The 19,871-nt window shown below is 41.9% G+C and overlaps 1 protein-coding gene across 12 annotated transcripts in view; it reads right to left on the bottom strand.

Annotated features, from left to right (window-relative positions):
* The window catches only part of DAB1 (DAB1, reelin adaptor protein), a 434,378-nt gene that overhangs the window by 391,407 nt on the left and 23,100 nt on the right, over positions 1-19,871 (bottom strand). The window lies entirely within an intron of this gene.

Genomic DNA, 19,871 nt, shown 5'->3' with positions numbered 1-19,871 from the left:
TGTATCCTTACAAGGAGTCTGATTTTTCTTCTATTTTTAACCCAGCATATGTTAATTGATATTTTCACATTTCTGGTTCGAGTGCTGTGGAAATGTGTAAAATGAATAAAAAGAAAAGGGAGGGAGGAGCAGCAGAGTAAAGGTACTGCTCACTCTAAGAAACACACTGGCCTGAAACAAAGCTTACCAAGACTTTTGTAAACACACCAGCTAAGAGTATTTTCAGAAACTGAGCACATGCTGTTTACAAAACCACTCCAGTTCCTCCTCCTCAGGCATCACAACCACATGTACAACACCCTGACACAAGGGTATCTGTATGTGGTCAAGTGTCCATCTGAAGGGGATCTTCTGGAAGAAGCCAAGGAGCCTCATGAAAAGTGGGAGGGTTTGGAATAGCAGCAATCCAAAGGGATGGAAGAGGAAGCTCAGAGCAGTGAGTGGTAATGTGCTGGTTGAATCTCACGGTGAGTTTGTGCTCCTGCTATCAGCACTCTTTGCAGGAAATTCTGTTCCACGGCACACTCCCCTCTGATATTAATTCTGAATGCAAGACAGCTTTGTAGTACCTAATCCTATTAGCATGCTCCTGAAATCTGTAAGAGCAGAAATGTAGGGCTGGCCCAGAGATGCAGCTCTCCAGCTTTGCTCCCCATGAAACAAATTCAGGTTCAATTCAACAGCCGTTGGGCCCTTAGGGATGATTAGGTAGAATTTACTAACATTAAACGATAGTTATTGCACCACAATAAGGCAAATAAAAGTATTTAAATGAAAATACTTTGGACAGAAGAAGATTTCTTAATTTGGAGAAGTCCATGGATTTTTTTCTTCCCTATATTTTCACCCAGATTGGAAAAAACAAACAGCTGATTACACTTTTTTCCCCACTTTCAGTTTTCACTGAGGTCTTTTACTCAGTCTCTCTTACCATCTCTCCTTTTTGTGCAAGGCTTTTCTAGAGGGAGAAATTGAAAAAGAAAAAAATAGAGAAAATAGGTAGAATAAAGAGAAAAATTAGATTATAGTGATTCTGATAAAGGAGATGAAGTGGAACACATTTGGACAGTAGAGTCATCCCAAATCTGGGCTTTCTCCCTGTGCAGCCAGGATGGGTCTCTGCATCCTGAGCTGGATGATACCCTGGGATTCTGGCAATCACTGATCACAGAGAACCCCCTAAATCACCTATAGCAGCCGATGGGAGCACGTTCAGTTAAAGGGATTTCTGTCCAAGTTCTTGCTGCCTGAAAGCCAAAATGTCCCAACCATTTTGTAGATGTGTTTCAGTGCAGGGGAACCAAGCAAATGTTTTCTAACACAAGCTGCAGGCTGGTGGCTGGGGCTTAGGTCTGGGAGATGGCTCAGCATCAGTCAACATGATGCAGGATGAAGAAATCCAGCAGTGCCTCCACCAGTCACACCCATTTCACATGATTCAGCAACAGACATGGTAACAATTCAATTTGAGCTGATATTATTTTGGTTTTATTGAATTCTGGAATGCAAGCATGTTTTATATCTTTGAGAGATGCCATGAAATAGAATAAGCAGCTTGTACTCCACATCCCCTCAGACATCCAGCGTCTCCATGCAGAGACGAGAGGTTGGCAGCAGAGAGTCTTTCAGAGTCCAGAAACATGCAATACCTCTTCATGCACATTTGTGTTTTGAGGACAGTTAATTTAGGACAAACAAAAAACAAAACCCCACACCATTCATTATGAACAATTAAATACTGGAATATAATAAATTTCGGTGCTTTTTTATTTAGCTTTTTGCAATACTGGCATTCCATTCCTCTAATATGAGACTTATCCCAAATGATAAGTCTATCAGCTGGGTATCAGAATGGGTGACTTCAGTTTCACAGCTTCTCAGGAATTGTTATTACACAATAAATCTTAATGAAATACAACACTGGCTGTGACAGAAAAACTATTGCAAGGGAAAAAGTACAGCCCAGTAACATGACTGATCTCTAGTCAGCACTTCTGGTAACTGCCCAGTGAGGCTGCCCCAGCTTTCCTGATTCCCTAATCCTGGTTTTCCTGGGATTTCACTGCTCTGTCAGAGTTGCTGTTCTGTGGGTTCCTACCAAGGAAGAGCCTTTGGTCCATTCCCAGTTTTTCACAGCACCTTCAAAACTGCTGAGCAGTATCACATTCGTCACATTCCTCTGTGCAGCAGCAACAGGCTCTGTACCTGACCCATGTCAATCAGGGTTTCAGCTCAGGTCAGTAGAGGTTTGCCTAATTATCCCTCCTGCATGGCCGTATCCAGCCATGGACACAGCCATCACCAGAACTATGGGCAAGGAGGGATGTCATCCAGGCAGGATGGGGACATTGATGCTCTCTGTGGTCCCTGCCAAGGAATTTGAGACCCAAGACCTACAACGTGCTCCAGAGCAGCAGGCAATGACCACGTCCCATCAGCTCATGTTTGCTTCACGCCTGCATGACCCTCATTCATCCCTGAAGACCTTGAAACCATACAGTGCTGCATCTCTGAGTCACATTTGTTTCTGATATGGAAAGAAAAGCAAGACGATGACATCAAGAAAGACAGATGAAAAATCCTTTTTTTTTTTTTTTTCCCCTTCCAAGAACAGGTTTTTGTCTAGGAGAACATAGATATTCTACTTCACATTTTGTATTTTCATGCTTATTCAGTGCATCTGTTGGGATTTCTGTTCAACTTTGCCTCTCTTTTCTCCTCCCCCTCACAAAACTGCATGAAATATTGCTCCTTTAAAAACATAAATTCAAGATGGGAATTATTTGTATCACCTGTTCCTCACCCCAGATGGCCTCTGCCATAACTGGGGACTGTTATCTTTCATTTATTCATTTATTACAGGGCAGAAACAATGAGAACTACTACAAACCATAACATTAGCAGTATTTGAGTCTAACTTGCCTGACACTTGTATTTCATGAGTCACACAGAATTCAAAGGTGATTTATTGGAGCTTTGAAAAGCTAAAAAGGGTTAAAACTGACTATTCCTACCATGAAATCTCATGCTGACATAACATGTTTTGAAAGGATGATTTAAAGACACAAGGATCCCTCATAAATCAGTCAATATTTGCTTCACATTGAGACTTTAATGCTGCCTTTATCCTTACAAGGTTGTCTCAAGACTCCACCTCAGTCAGGTTTGGGAAGCCTGGAGCACATTCAGAAACATTAAGTACACTTAAAAACTGAAGGAAAAAAAATAAAAAAAAGAGAAACAGACATCCTCAGATAAAACGCAATCACAGGACATGACATTGTCTTAGTGAGTCAGACTAAGAAATCAGCCAAAAATACTCTCGAGTAAGTTGTTTCAGGCAGTTCACCTGCTCCTCAGGCTTTAGTTTCTCAGTTGTGTGTCATTTTATAATCATATTTGCCTAATTTCCAGATTTGTTTTTCCAACTGACTACCTAAAAGAGCAAAACAGAATGTACTGAAACAGCTGTGAGATGAACATAATAAATCAAAAAGCAAAGGTTTATTTACTTTCTCTTCCTTTCCATTTTTTTTAACCCACAGCAGTCCTAAGCTTTGCCTGCAAAAAAAAAGATAAAACAATACAGACAACAACAAAAAGAACACCCAAAATAAACCCCAATCCCAAATTAAAACTGAAGGCAGTTTTGAATGGATGACACTCCTTTCTCAGCACAAATCCTGCTGTTTGTTACAGGGGTTCTAGAGCAACAAATCTCCAGAAAACGTTACTCATATCCAAGAAACACATAATATTCAACTCTCCAGCAAAGCGTGTTTGTGACTTCTTTTTTTAAAGGAGTTTTATAGAGCTTCAATCAATGTTTTTCAAGTATTCACATTCTTGCAGTGCTACAAGATAATGGTTTATATCCAGAAATGAAATTAAAAAAAAAAAAAAGGCAGTGCATCTCTTGGCTAACATTTCTTTTTCATTTTGTGATATAATTCACTGTAACTAGTTAGCTGCCTTTTGAAGCTAGAAAGAAAATATTGTGAGCATCAGAATGTAACAGAAATTAAATGAAAACAAAGGGGAAAATCACTTATATGAAAATATAAAGACAAGGCATTTGAAATGTACTGAAGCATCATCACCAAATTAAAGATATTTGTAAGGAATGGAAAAAAATGCTCTGTCAGAGATAAGCAGTTTGACATTCCCTGTCACAACATGAAACAGTTAAGGATATAAATCCAGGTAGTTTCTGATAAAATAGTGTCAACTTTATTTTGCTTTCACTGCAGTAAAAGGGGTGGCTGTCTCCTGCTGGAACCTCTGATGTTCCTGGAGCCAGCTGGTCTTATGGACAAGCTGAATTCACTTATAAACTCAAGAGCAAAGGTACTGCCCTTCTGGCACTGGGACATCATTCTCTTCAGACCAAGCTCCTGCCTGACTTTCTATTTGACACAACAATCACATGTTCTGGTAGCAAAAACTTCCTCTCTGTTTCTGAAAGGGATTGTGTTGCTACCACAAATTGAATTTCTGGTTGGTGCTTTTTTTTATTTGCTTATAAATTTCAGAAACTATTTGCTTTCACACTCTGAGTCCGTGCCTGCTCAAGCTGATCCAGTCCCATCCCACAAGCAGCAGCAGTTCAGGGAGTTGCTGGAGATGTGAAGAAGCGAGGAATGCAGAAAAGTTTGATGTGTGTTTGGAGAAGCAGGCAGGGTTGGTCTAAATCACCATTTACCGCAAATCTGTGCTTTTTTAGCAGGGTTTTGCTGATAAATATCAGTTTAATCCTAAAACTGGATGCTTCAATTATGGGATTAACGTCAATCGACACAGAGAGCAACAGCAGAACTGCCTTCCTTATGGAGGGACTGAATCAGCGTCTGGTTCCACAGAGCCAGGCTGGCTGCCCTGCAGGGAGATCCCAGGTTTCCTGTTCAGGAAGTAAGCAGTGGCTTTTTAAACAATTAAAGCATGGGATTCATTGCAAAGTCTTTTAAAATTACCTGGGTGGCTTGGGAGTGAAATGCAAGGGGGTGAAAAGTCCAACTGTATCCAGTGCTCCTTCAAAAAGAGAAAACCCAAAAGAGGGATTGCCAGCACTAGAGCTCAGCACCCTTCACCAGCCAGGTTTTTAAATCCTCTCTTTCTATTCTTAAAACAAAAATCCTCCTCACAGCTGAGTACTCCAAAGACACGACAGTGAAATGCTAAATCAGTCAAGAAATGCAGAGAAACCACAGCAAGGCCACAGATAAACCCTCTCCAGAAAGTTATTCCTTTCTCTCCAGGGCCATAGACTCGTCCACTAACAAAAAAACTGAAAAGTAAACTAGTAAAACAGAAAAAACCACCTCAAATAAAGGGCACCTTTTAATTAAGGAAGTGAACAGTGCTCTCCTTATCAGCCACTTTCCTCTTTTTTTTTTTTTTTTTTTAAAATCCATCTGTTGGAAAGGGAACCTTTTTCCAACCAATGCATTGGACATATTTGTTGGCTGGATTCTGTGATCCTTACTCAAAACAACACAGCAACGCTGCACACTGTCCAAATGTTTTCCTTGGGAATACAGCACGTGCCACTGACACACAACAGACCCCAGCAATAAGGGGCAAAGTACAATTTAGATTCTATCCTGAGGAAATTCAAAAACCCAGAATTAGAAAAGTCTAACTCATTTGACAGCACTTCTTTAAAATGAGATGTGATGAGCTCAGGAAGTAGACACATACTGCAAGGTTTTTAAGAGTCTTACAAAGCTGAATCCATGTCCTGAGTATTTCAGTATAAGGCAAGTACCCAAATCCCACCACAACCCTGGGAAACAGCAGGTGGGATGTTGTGGTTACCTCCCCAAACGCAACCCAACTCTGGCAGCTATGGTTAAGTTCCTTACTTCAAAGAGCAGCCAAAGGCACCTTTCAGAAAGAAGAACATGACTAAGTGCCTGGTGCTCTCTGTGAGTGCCAAGCTGCAGTGGGGAGGGTCAGGATTACCCCAAATCCATGGATGAATTCCTAGGGCTAGAGCAGGAATGGACAGGCAACACCACACAGGAGCCTTCCCTGCCCTGAATATGCACAGGATGTGTCCTGAAGAGCTCAACAATAATGAGCTTGCACAATCTATGGCAAATTAATTCAATAGCTAAATAAATTTACTATCCTACAGAGATGCTGGAGCTGTGAAAATGGTTAAGCAATGTTGCTTATGATATTTTTACCCAAAATTAAAAAAAAAAAACAGTCAGAGGGGAAAGGAACATGTTGGAAAAGACAGATTTTCACAAATATTTGTATTTGAATTGCTGATGAACTCTTCCTGCTGTTATTTTTATTAATGTTTTAATTATATATGCAATACACTTCAGGAATAGCTGAAAATCTATAAGAGACAACATTTTACAAGCAAGAGAGACAGCTCTGTAGCCAACTTCAAATGTACTTCCTTTGTGTCAGGGAAACAAAATGCACTGGGGCCATGACCTTTCATGGAATATTTAAAAGTGAGCATGTGATGGAGCAGTTCTCCTGAGCTCCTGCTAAAACTGTTGTTGTTCCTGCTAAAACAGGGACGTTGCCATCCCTGGAGCACTATTTCATTCCATGCCTCCAGGGTTTTTTTAAGAGGTACTGGTCAACAACCCAATGGGTATGGAATGGGGCAGCAAGTTTTTTGTGGGATGTTACAAGTTTTGGGATATGTTAAAGATCTCGAGTCCTAGGACAGGATCATTATTCCCCAAAACGTCTTTGAAATGGGTGAAATTTTAGGTTCTCACCAGAGACCTGGTGTGGCAAATCTTTCTGCAGAGAGCAAAACCAGAAGCCCGAATCATAATGCTGGAAGTATTAAGCAGTGTTTTGAGAGCCAGTTCAATATGTGAGTGAGTTAAGGACACACCTTACTTAGCAAAACAATTGAGTACCTTGCCCTTGAGTCCTCACTCAGCCCAAAGCTGTCTGATGGGGTTTGGACTAAGCAGAGTGCGACTCCATCCCATCAACTGGATGGTGCAATAACCCCAGTGCACTGAACATCCAAGAAGAATTAGACCCCACGAGCCTTTCCAACCTCATCCCAACACCCAGGATACTGCTGTGTCAGGTCATTGACCCCATCTGCATTCCAGGCTTGAGGTCTGCTGGAGACTCACGGTGTTGACCCTTCGGAATAGCATGTAATGAAAACTTTATTACAATTCGCTTTCAACCCACACTGCTAAAAAAATTTGTCAGCTGCTTTCAAATGGTCTCTGTTTTTCTGGCCCTGCTTCTGGCAATCTAAGTAGCTGTCATCACTGTAGGAGCAGCCTGCTTGATAAGATTATAATTTTGTTTACATTGTGCTATAGGATGCCACGCTGAGTGCAGCACAAGGAAAATGGCAATCGACAGCATGCAATGTGCATTTTCAGGAAAATGCAGGATATCTCCCTTTATTCCTGCCTCAGAACTGCACTATTTTGCCTGATGTTCTTAAAGGTAAACTTATAAAAAAAAAAATGGTTTTCATGTATTTCTTTGCTGGAATTTATCGCAGTAAAACCTGTAATGTCCTTTTTTGGCAACACACCAATATACAGCATTCAGAAAACAGCTATTTATTGAAGCAAGAAATGCAATACCAAGACTGCAAATCACTTCTCACATATAGAAAACTTGAAGTAAATCTGTCTAATGTCTACCTCTTTACCAAAGGTAGAGTTCCCAGCCTCAAACTAAGAGCAGTCAATTCTCATCTGCTGTGTGGCTGCAAGTTAAAGACCTTAGTGCATCTCATTTCCATTCTCTGTAATATGGAGACATGGCCATGTATTTTAAGAGAGGGTCTCAAGCTCTCTCAGCACGTGAGGCTGTAAATCTACCAGGCAAGTGTACCAATATTTTTACAGCAGTCAGTTGGGTTGGTTTTAATTTGTGTTTGATTAGCGAAGAGCTCTGGGCCAGACTCACAAAATTCACAGAATTCCCGGTGCACCCAGGCAAAATTTAAAAATTATAATGGTCTTCATATGTATTCAGTCTCAACCATTAGCTGTTGGGAAAATGGGTCAACAATAACAACTGTATAGCGAGAGGATTTCTCCACCACACATTTAACTGCTGCAGTAAAGGGCAGTGAGCAATGTGAACCAGATTCCTATTACCTTTAGCACGATCACTGATGTTTTTCCCTTCTCAGTAAGCAAAATATTTTTTATACTTTTGTTTAACTCTCTGCAGAAATTAATTTCTCCGTTGTGTTCTGCTCCTGCCTTCCTGTGAAAGGTCGGCCAGAGCTGGAGTACATGGTCCCAGGAGCAAAGTTGAATCTAGGACTTTGCACTGGGAGGGAAGGCACTGAACAGCTTTGTCAGGTCAACTAAAAGGCAACATAATGAATCCTTAAGCAGTGCAAGAGCACAGAGTGGGTATTGCACGTTAATAATTGATGACTTTCCAAGCAGGGCACTGAGTGGTTTTACATCCCAACGCAGCACTGCTGAGCTCTGTCATTGGTAGGAAGAGAGCGAGCCAAGGAGGTGTGAGTTCCTAAGGTGTATTTCCAAGTTGCTGTGTGGGAGGCAAGTACACAGACCCCAGCGCAACAGCGAGGGGTCCCTGCACAGCCACCCACAGAACGAGCCCCGCTGCTCCTCTGCCCGGCCAGTGGAACGGAAAACTCTATCTCGGAGTCTGACATGACAAATTGTGAAATTTATCTTTCTCAGACTGGATTGTCCTCTACGTAATGGGAACAAAAGGCAATATCAACAAAAGAAAGAGCAGCATTAAAGTCCTTTCTGAGGATGGAAAAGGAAGCAGTCATACATCAGTATGTAAGTCAGTGCCCAACACACCATTCAAGTCTGGAGGCTCAGCTCAAGCCTTATTGACCCACACGACACTGCACAAGACCTTGAAGCACAACTGAGCGCTCCAACAGCAGGACCTGCAGCCACCAAGAAAAGGGAAATAACAGCACAAACAAGAAATGCTTGTCCTTTCTTAACATAAAGCGCCCAGCTTTACACAGCTCAGGCAAAATTTTTGAAGAGCACATTATTGCAGATGACAATGGTATTTTGGTACTTGAGGGCAATTGCAAGTGTCAGAATTTATGAAGGTATGAACGTCAAAACATTATTTCTTCATTAATGGTATCAAAGCTGACACTTGATTTAATGGTCACAGTTTTAAAGATTCACTGTCATTCATTTGGAGTCTGCCAAAGTACACATGTAATTTAGTCTGATTGTTTAGGAATATATTTCATCTAACTCCTGTTGTTCAAGAATAGAATCAGGTGATTTTTGGCTCAGTTTGCTTTTCCTAACAACTAGAAACAATAGGAACATTAATTATACCTTACTTCACCCATTCAAATGCAGAATGACTCAAGCATGTTGATGAGCAAGAAATTGCTGAGACACAAGCACCAAATTTGATGTTTGAGAAGTCTGAACCTCCCATTTGGAAGTATCACTATGTTCCCATGCAGTGGCAAATTCAAAGTACTGAACTATTTCCAGCTTCACTCTATTTAGTGAGGTAAGGAGAAGCTAAAAATCAGCATTTACCATGTGTCAGCAAATAGCATTGCAAACATCATGAACAGAAATCTGGTCACTCACAATGACACGCTCTTGTTCCTGAGAGGAGAAAAGTGCTAACCTATGGCACAGCACACACCAACACCTGCATGGCCACTCCTGGCACTTTGGGTGAACCCATCGTTAATTGATTCAGCATTTTCAAGTTGATGGTTGCATAACGCAAAATTAGGGCTACATTCGGGCTTTGCTCCCAAAGAAGTAGCACAGCCTGGGCCAAGGGGCAAGAGAGAGATGTGTAGGAATGCATTTTCAAACACATTATCAGTCTGTCTTCACCCAATACTGATAACACAGGCAGGAAAGGCACCAGTAGCAGCGCATTTCTCCGCCACAAGAATGTACACACAGGAGGATACAAGGGTCTGGGCATGCAAAACACCCTAAAGAAAACTACATCTACCAACTGTGTGTGACTGGAAACTGTGGGCAAAGCTCTTGGTCACTATCTCAAAGGATACTGGTAAAACAAAGGCGAGTAAGTGTAATTGAAAAGGCAACTGGACACTCGCCCTGAAATCCACGTTAGGACAGAGCGTTTCACTGACACTCTGGGCCAGCCAGACACCAATGTCAACACGCAGCAGACAGGAGTTGTCAACCATGACATGGCAGGAAGGGTCAGGTGCACTGACCATCCCACTCCTCACGCCACTGACTGCACATGTAGCAGATGGCTCGCCACAGATGCACAGATCACTCTTCTGACCAAAATCAACACGCCAAATTACCCTCCAAACCAATGGCAACTGGAGGACACACAAAATGATACCTCCAAAGCCAGCTGGCACACTCTGTCCTGGGCCTGGATGTGCTCAGTGGCACGATGGGCACACAACTTTGCTTCCATCTGGTGTGGTTGGCAACGGTGGAGGTCGACACACAGGCTGAAGGAGGAGAGCGGCGTGAAGAGGAAGCAGTTGACGGATGACAAGGGAGAATTGAATGTGGAGGGGGAAAAATGACCTGCAACAAATCAAGTGTGGCTGTGTAGATCTATGTCTCTGCAGCAGACTCAATCACCAGCAAGAGGGTGACAGAGATGCTGAAATGGTTAAACAAATAGCTTCAATCGGCCTGCCCAGGCTTACCATGAGATGGATAGATCCAACTGAGAACCACTGACCTTAACAACACAGAAAGAAGTGAGCGCTCTGGAAAATACAGAGATAAGCCAAACACACAACAGAAAGATAAATATCAGCATGGGCTATGATTTGCATGTTAATCCATAAAGCCCAAGGTAAATGAACAGACAAATGAGGAGCTGAACGAGAGAAATGTCAGTACCGCAATTCTCATTGGGCAGCAGTGAGTGGTGAACAGACAGACCCCCAAAACCCCACAGAAGTCCTCAATTTCTGACTTGTCAGCGAGACTTATCTTCAGGCAAAACAACCTCTCACTAGATCTTTTTTCCACCTTACCTCTCATTTCTCAATGGCTACACTGAGAACTGATCCTATCTTTAGTCAATAAATACTCCTTACAGGTTACAGTTTCAAACAGCAACCTTCAGATTTTATCTACACCTGATCTGGGCCCTTAGCAGGAGCTTCCACCAACTTGTACAAAATCTCCTTATCTCTTCTAAGCCCTTCACTGCAATGCCTTACAAAAGACTTTGTGGAAGGGGCATGCGGGAGCAGTGGCCATGCTGAGATCACCCGTTCTCAGAGTGATTCATTTTCACCCTTTTCTTTCCACATGTGTCCATAGCAGTGCAGAAAACATCTCTAATATTCTCAGACTCTCAGTGGGGGGAAACTTTCTTTTCTTTCAATATTTATTTACAAGTACAACAAAGTTCTGTTCCGCAGTGAAGGTTCCTATGCATAATAGCAAGACAAATAAGCTGTAGAATTGCAGAGTACAAAATCCAGTGTGCTAACAATCGATCCAGCTCGACAGTGACTCGTGTTTCTCACACAGGGAGCTTTGCAGAAAGCCTGAAATGGCAAGAGGCCAAAACTGAGCTACTCAGCACAAAGGCACGTTTCACGCACATCACCATCAGCAGCAATATCTGTGAAAAATCAAAGTCAAAAGGCACAGTCCAGCTGTAAAATGCTTAATGAGGAAAAAGGAGGAGGGCAAGACTCCCAAGGTAAGGCTGTCACCCAACATTTGCAAAAACAGCAGCACCTCTCTCCTGCATTGCTGTGCCCTCACAGCTCTCTTCTGCTGGTCCAAGCACCAACATGTTTCTCTCCAACATTGACTTCTCAGTTGATATCAACAGTCTGACTGAAAAATCTGCCTTAATGTAACAATGCTTTTAAAAGCTATTAATCACTGTAATGTCTATTAACAGACCATTATTGTCCACAGTCCTAATGCCACTTAGGTGTCTAACCTTCTGCCCCCAAGTGCCACAAAAGCAGACAGCTCGTCTGAGAGGTGTTCAGGTGATAAAGAGAACACTAAAAAGGCATCTGTTCTCCCAGGGCAGCTCTTCTGCCCACTGACATTTCAAAACAAGCGAAAGTTTGTCTTTTGTTGTCAGCCTTAAGCTTCTTACTGAAGGCAAATGTGCTTGTTTTTTGCCAACCATTCAAGTCTCTCGTTCTGTTGGAAGGAAAGGAAGGAGCGAGGATTATCCAGTTGAGGTTGGATAATCACAAATCTTAGGGAGGGTGAGTTTTTGCGAAAAGGGAGGAAAACATAAATTGGTTTGATAGAAACATATTTCTCTTTTTTTAATTATTTCGCCATGGAGTCTCAGATACGACAGGGTTAAAGTGGCAACACATGAAACCTCTGCTTAAGAGTCCTTCTCAAGGTCTCTTGGATAAACAAATCTAGAGATCCCAATTCGGTGTCTCCTAAGTGTGTTCAGGTCTAAGAGCCAGCCAAGAACATGAGACAACAGAAAGACTCTCTTCAGAAACATGCAGAGCACTTAAAAGTGAGATTCCTAAAGATCTTCCAGATGCACCAACGTAAAAAAGCCATTAACAGATGAAGCTAAAGCCCTGCACACAACTTGACTCCACTTTAGCTTCTATATTTTAGAAGATACATTTTGGCTTAGGAGTAATGTTTACTTTTCAAGTAAAAAGTAGGTGAATTTTCATGTTAAATCGATCTCTAATTTATTTTTTATTAGATTTTCATCAAAAAGTTCCCACGAGCATGGGGAAAAGAGCAAGCAAAATGTGCCATGTACAAATAAATTTTCCTATTCCTTCTTAAAACCAGATTTCCTCCTGATCTTTCCACTCATCAAGGGTTTATTCTCTGAGAGACTCCCTGTTCAACTCATGAAGAAAGCAAAAGGAACTGCTTGTAAAAAATTAACTTATTCCATTTTTTATCTTTAGAAATCAAGCACACATTAATTATCAAAATCTCTGCGTTTCCCTCCATCATGTCATTAGCCCAATCCACAGGGAAGAACAACCTGCACAGCCCAATTCCAGTTATAATCACCTATATATTTATCAACAGCCAACTCTAATTTCATCTGCTATTGCACGTCAAGGACATAAAAAGCCAATGATATCCTTCCAGGGTGGTTGTCTGTGGTATCTCCATTTGCACCTTGGACACAGCCTTCCCCTTCAGGGAAAAGGGACCATGCAGACTGTGGCTCCTGGATGGCACTTGATAGAAAATACTGACCTGACTGACAGCACAGCAAGGCAGGACTTAATTCCCAAAATGTCATCTCTCTCCTCCTGACCTGGGTTTGTTTGCTGTATTTATTGTAGCAATGTCTTTTTCATTGAACAGTAACTGCCCTTGCCACTGCACTGCTTTCCCTCAGGCTACTCTAAATCTCTCTACAAACCAAGCAAGGATCCTTATCTTAATATAAAGTATCTGTGAATAGTTGAGAGCAATACCGAAGAGCTTTAAATTGAGAGAGAGGGTCAGTGATGTAATAATAGCACTTTTTCCCTATATATAAAACAGACAGACTCAGTTTTGATCATAAGTACAAGCTATTGGTGCCTGACCATGGAAGGTTCTCCTGGCCCCAACCCAGCCAAGCCTTTGAGTTCACACTCCCACGTGCCATGGGGATGCCAAAAGCATGAGCCGAGGGTCAAGCCCTCCATGCCTGATGCTCATCTGCCACATCCCTACCACCAGTTTGGCTCAGCAGGTCCACCATGGATACCAGCCCTTGCTGGGAAAGGGCCAGCAGGGGCCCAGTGAGTTGTTCTGCAAATTACGTTGCCCAGCACAGCCCCTACCCAGAGGTATCTGCCTGGCCAGCCCATCCCTGCCTCCACCTCTTCACTGCTGAAAGTTCAGCAAGAGGCAAAAACAAACTCCAGAATCCTTCTTGCTGCCGAGCTGTTCATCTTTCCTGACCTTTTTCCCAGTGCTCAGAACAAAACCACTGCACCCTGACCCTGGGTCCTGCCTGTCATCAGTGGATTGATTTGCAGCACAGAGCCTGTTTCACTGTCTTGCTCGTCCTATTTTCTTGGTCACACTTGGTCAGACACACCTACTGGCTGATGGTCACTGCCAGAAATTCCTTTTTTTCTTTTTTAATAACCTCCATGAAGCTCAGATATAAACTTGATTATGATCTTTTGTCTTCTTATTGAAAATCATTGCATTAAAAAAACCAAAAACTAAGCCATAGCTGCTTAGAGAAGATCTGAAGTGCACCCACAACTACTCCCTCATTATCACTGTTATCGAGGACAGTGTCATATCCTGAGAGGAGAGAAACTGCAACCACTCCAGATGTGAGAACAAAGAGACTACACTCAGTAGCATTACTTCATTACTTCGCTGACCACACTGTTTTTATTTCCAGCATTTTAGACTACGCAACTGTTGATGAGGATGGATACTAACAAGAAATGCAAACAGAACTTGTGGGGATTCAGTGCTTGCTTGGACACTGCAGGTTAAGCCTTTCCCAGCAAAAGTGAATTTTTTGTGTGTTCAAATTCCATTTCATGGCACTTCTTTAAGACTAGAAGAATGAAAAAATTATACTGACATTTAACTCACAGCCTGGAGCCAGCTAATCACACAGAGCAGGCAAGCAGAGCAGTGTCAGGAAAACCATGGGGGAAGGGGGAAAGGAGGGATATCAATGGGAATGCAGCTGAAAACCCGGGTGAAAGAGGGCTGCCAGGGGCTGCAGGGAGGCAGGGACAAGGGTGATGGAGACAGGAGGGAGTGAGCAATGAAGGAATATTGTCACCAGCACAAGGAGAAGAGGAAAACTAAAGCACAAAGGGGGAGAAATTTTGCTTCCCAGGATAGGAAAGTGCATGAGAGCAAAAGGAAAGCGAAGAGCAGAATGGGAATGCTGGAAGCATCACTGGAGCATCACAGAACAAAGAGCAGAAGGGGTAAAGGATTTTCAAACAGCATCCAAAAGTAGCAAAAGGGGAAAAAAGGGAGGAGAAAGACAGAAAAAGCTCTAAGAAAGTCAGGAGTTACGGAGGAGCAGTGGACCATTAGGCAAGAAACCCAGAGGAGCATTACAAAATTCCAGAGAACCTTAATTCTTTCCAAAAGAGTGGTAACCAAGTTGCACTGTATGGTACCCAGAACATATTTTCAAAGTGGTATATGAATAATTATCACAGAGTGCATTGAGGAAAAAACATCATTGTAAACACTCACACAAGGTGCATAATAGATGTATTTCCTATAAAATTGCTCTGTATTTTTTTCCTGATCATTTTCCTCCTAAATAAAATGAGGCCTTTCAGATACTCATGTTTCAGAACGTGGGAGGAGCTTTATGTGTTTCCCCAAGTAATTTTAAACAACACAACGCCTTCAAACATTTCATAAAGTGCTTTCTTTATTTCCTTATTTCAGTTTGGGTGTAAAATTAACCTGAAATACCAACAGCTTAAATGAAATGCGTTGGCATCACCTTGCATCTGAAAGCATTTAGTAACTGCATTGTAAGACTCAAGAACCTCAGAGTGCTTTATAAATACACTGTAACTACATATTGCAAATTATTGCATCTTTACGGGATTTGATCTTTGGTATTCATCTTTATGGGATTTTAATAAGTTCTTCCTGAAAACCACCTGAGCCACGTGACAACTCTGGCAGCTTTTTTCAAGGAGGAGGAATAGATCTTTTAACAATTGGTTTTGTTCCTCTTCACTGGAGGGTTATGAGGTACTACTAGATCCAAACAATGACCATACAATGCTCACGTCCATACACAGAAAGAAATAATTCTAATAGAATATTATAAAAATAATATGTAAAATCTTGTTTCCATTCCAGAGAGTTCTAAAAATCTAAATCACCAGCAGCATGCAGGACATCAGCTCTAAACTACTCTGAAATTTAAATCAACATATACAAATTTTGCAAGAGCAGTGATGTCAATCCCTAAATGCAGAAATTGTTTTTAATCTTTAGAAGGCTGGACATTCAGAGGCTCACTTGAAGTTCTGCTGAGAAATTGGCTCAAGGCCCGAAGTCACCAACGCTTCCCTGATAAATGATCTCTGAAATGGCACCATCAGCAGCAGTATCAAAAATGCCATTGCTCTTTCAGGACTAAACAGCAAGAACATTTTAACAACTGCAGATGACACGGAGCTAAGAAATGTGAGCAGAATCAGCAGTGAAAGAATATACCAACAAGTTGGAGACTTGGATACGATATCCAAGAGCTGAAACCTGACATGGTGGAGCACTTTGTCCATTTTATTCTTCCTTCTAAAATTCATGTGGTGAATGTGCGAGGTAACAAAAGGCTAAGTATCCCTACTTCAGCTACTTATAATGAATGCAAGTAAAAAATACAGTATTATTGAAAAACCAGAAATATCAGAGAAGTGTGACAGAAATGACAGATGCTGAGACCACGGAGCTTATTCTTCTTTTCCTGTTGCACCATGAAGGCATTGGCTATCTCAACAGGTATCCCATTTTGTGTGCTGCTCCTTAAAATATGGGGAAAGGTCATTTAGAGGGGAGAAAAATAAAACAGACCACCATAAAACAACCCCACCACAAACAACTCAGTGATTTTACAAGTACGGTCAACAAGAACCAAAATTTCCTTTTCTTTCTTCTTCTTTTCTTGCAAAGCAAAGCTGAGATTAATTTAAGGAGGTGCTAAGCAGCATCCACAAGTGTCCAACAAGGCAGTGGCAGAAGAGGACATCCATCAGTTCTTCTCTTACAACTGACAGGAGGACAAGTGGTAGAAAGAATTAGGTATTAGAAAAATGAAAGTCTTGTTAACAGTAAGAGTGGTGAAGACCCAGAGCAGGCTGTCTAGGGAAGATGTGAAATCAATACCCAAGGTTTAAGAAGAGGTTAGACAGACTGTCAGCTTCTGGAGGTGAGACAGGTACACTTGATCTCGCCTAAGAGCCTGGCAACATACTGACTTATCTCCCAAGGTCTTTCCCACATCAGCATTTCTGGGATGTTTTAATGCTTCAAGCAATTTGTCTCAATTACTGTATAATTTCATATACGAAAACATATCCAATACTAGTGTTGGCTTATGTTAACTGATCCTCACCCCCCTCCATCTTTGTTTTAAATTAGAAGACACTAAATTCACTGAAATTGAGAAACTGAATGGGTTGTATTCTTTCCTCCCCCCCCCCCTTTTACTTTGTTTTGGTTTCCTGTCTAAGGACTCCATGCTCTGGGTGTTCATATCCTCCAGTTTCTTTTTCCCCAAAGAATTTTAGGAATAACAAAATATTTTATGATCCCGCTCTAAGGTCACTACACAACCCACCTTTCTTGTAAATCATATGGTGATGTTTTGGTCTTGTTCTTCCTTTATTTAAGTCCACAAGGTGCCCTCAGGTATGAGCTAACTGATACTGCACATCTGTTTGCTCCAGAGAGGAGAAGCCACTCGAACTGTGAGTCCCTCTTTCTCTAACTGGACTTTACTAACTGGAGTCTCTGACTTGCAGAAGTTGGACTTGATGATCTTAAACTGTTTTTTCCAACCTTAACAATTCTAAGTGAACCCAGTAAGGCTGTCTAAGACACACACCTGCTCTCTGAAGTATTTACTGCAGGACACATTCTCTTGATTACTAAAAAACTGGACACTTGACAGTAGTGTTCTCACAAACATCCTTTGTGTTGCAAATGTCAGCAGACCTGACAGCAGAGTGGAAAATTTCTGACGGAGAGAGGTTTTGGACAAACAACCCCTGTTTGATGAGTTTCCATCACCTCACCAAAGGCAGAATTCCAGCTGCTGGGCCCCAGGGAAGCTCTGTAGTGCAGGTTGGCTCAGGGCAATCCCCCAGTAACTGCAAGGTAGGCCAGATTCCTCTCAGACCAGAACTCTCAACTTCAAACCCAGAGCTGGTTGAAGAGATTGAATCCTACTGGTACTTCAGAAATAGAGTGCAAATTCCTACTTTTTTCAAAACCAGCCAAACACGTGCCTTTCAGGCAAAAGCAACATTACCAGGACCATTTTCGCTGAGATGGAGGTGTACTGAGAAAAAAAGTAGATGTTCTTTTTCCAGAACTGCCTATTCCTCACAGATTAAAACCACTGGGTGACATTTTTAATCAGTATTTCTATATAGCATTGCAAAAATGAGAACATTAGCAAGCTCATTTAAATTTGCAAACGAAACCCATTTGAACAGTACTTGAGCACTAGCAAGTGGCAAAGATACATGAAATTAAAAGACTGTGAAGAACAAAAAGCTCTTGGGCACTGCACCACCCTCCCTACACTCCCGCTTCTCGCATCACATTAGAGAACACCAAGACATCGTTCTTTCTATCCCACTCCTATCAAAACTCAAATTAAAACCTCTCCTGTGCAGAGCAAGTACTCTTGATGCAAAATTAAAGAGAAGTTTGCCTTTGGAATTGCAAAGTCTCACATTTGGAGGATGCTCCATCCTGCAGCTGCCTGATCTACAGGTGGGGCATTGCCCACACAAAAAGTCACATCTTATTTCCAAATAAGCTGGTTAAGTTAAAAAGAAAAAACACTCAGAGCTCCCCATTGTTCCTAAAGCTCTGTGAAATTAAAACTGCATTTTATTCCAGTTGAAGAACACAAGATGGGAGCAAGGCTGGTTGTGTGACAGTTCAAATTCATCTCACTTTAGATGGTTGTGAACTTCAACACCTGTACTCTCTAGAAACGTTGCATTCTTATTCTTTAAAGAAAGGGAAAAGAAACACAGCAGGACAGATGTAGGAAATCTGCTACATGAGGTTTAATTGCAACCATTTGTAACCAGCATTTCACCCAGATACAGATCTCATTTTTGAGAAGATATTCCTAATTAAGAAGAGGACTTGGTTATCACCAAACAAGCGACTTGCAGAAAGGGGTTATCAACACTATCACATAACAAAAGTAACCCTGGGTATTGATCCAGAATTAGATGGCCATCACACACTGAAAGATCCCAGGACCAATTAGGGCACAGGGAGGAGGGATGCAAGACACCAGGACCACAGCTCTTGCATCTGAATGAGGACTCAGCACAACCCTAATCGACTTTTGCCTGGGGAGGTGACAGGGTCTGAAATGGGCTATTTACAGCCTCCCATAGCACAGGATGAGAGACCCACTGTGCTCTGCAGGTGTGTTGTCATGGCCCTTCGAGGCTGGGAATCCTGCTGCCTCCCTAACCCAAACAATTTACCTGGAACTGCACAGAGTCAAAAACAGAAGGGAGAATTAAACACAAGTCCCGTACATTGCAGGTAAACTTGCTGTGCTACCAGGTCACTATTCCACTCCGGAGTTGTCATTCCAGGCTAATAAGGCCCTGCACAACTGTAGCAGCCTTGCCCAAGTTTTAAGGAAGCCTGAGTGTGCAAAAATTCATATTTTGTATTCATTGTGTCTGTCAATCACAAAAGCAAAGCTTTAAGAAAAGAAGGATCCTGAACGACCTGTGCATTTGCAGTAACTATGCAAGCATATGGGGCACAGTGCAGCAAGCTGTTAAAAATCTGAGTACCTCTGGGAATTTAAACCAAAAAAAAGTTCAAGTAATACCAACACATCCCCACGGCACTGATAGGGATAAGGCCCTCAAGGACAGCATCAAGGAGCTGTAACACTGCTCTGTGTTTCGGAAGAGGATCAGGGATCCTGCATCGGGCCCTGTTTCACAGCACACACACCCAGAACTCCACTTGCACTTGCAGTCCACCCATCAACTAAAATTATATTTTCCTTATCTTCAATAATTTTCTTTCCACAATCTCAGGGTGACATACAGACATTGACGGGAGCTTGGCAATAAATCTAAGAGGCAGGTAAATATTAGCATATTATTTGCAAACATTAAGGTTGAAGTACTGAGGAGTCTCTGGTCAGAAAATCAAGCCCTT

This window comes from Empidonax traillii, unplaced genomic scaffold, assembly GCF_003031625.1.
Source record: "Empidonax traillii isolate 1590-97213 ecotype Southwest subspecies unplaced genomic scaffold, ASM303162v1 scaffold50:size1795014, whole genome shotgun sequence".
NCBI classification, from domain to species: Eukaryota; Metazoa; Chordata; class Aves; order Passeriformes; family Tyrannidae; genus Empidonax; species Empidonax traillii.
This window is presented reverse-complemented; position numbering and strand designations above follow the sequence as displayed.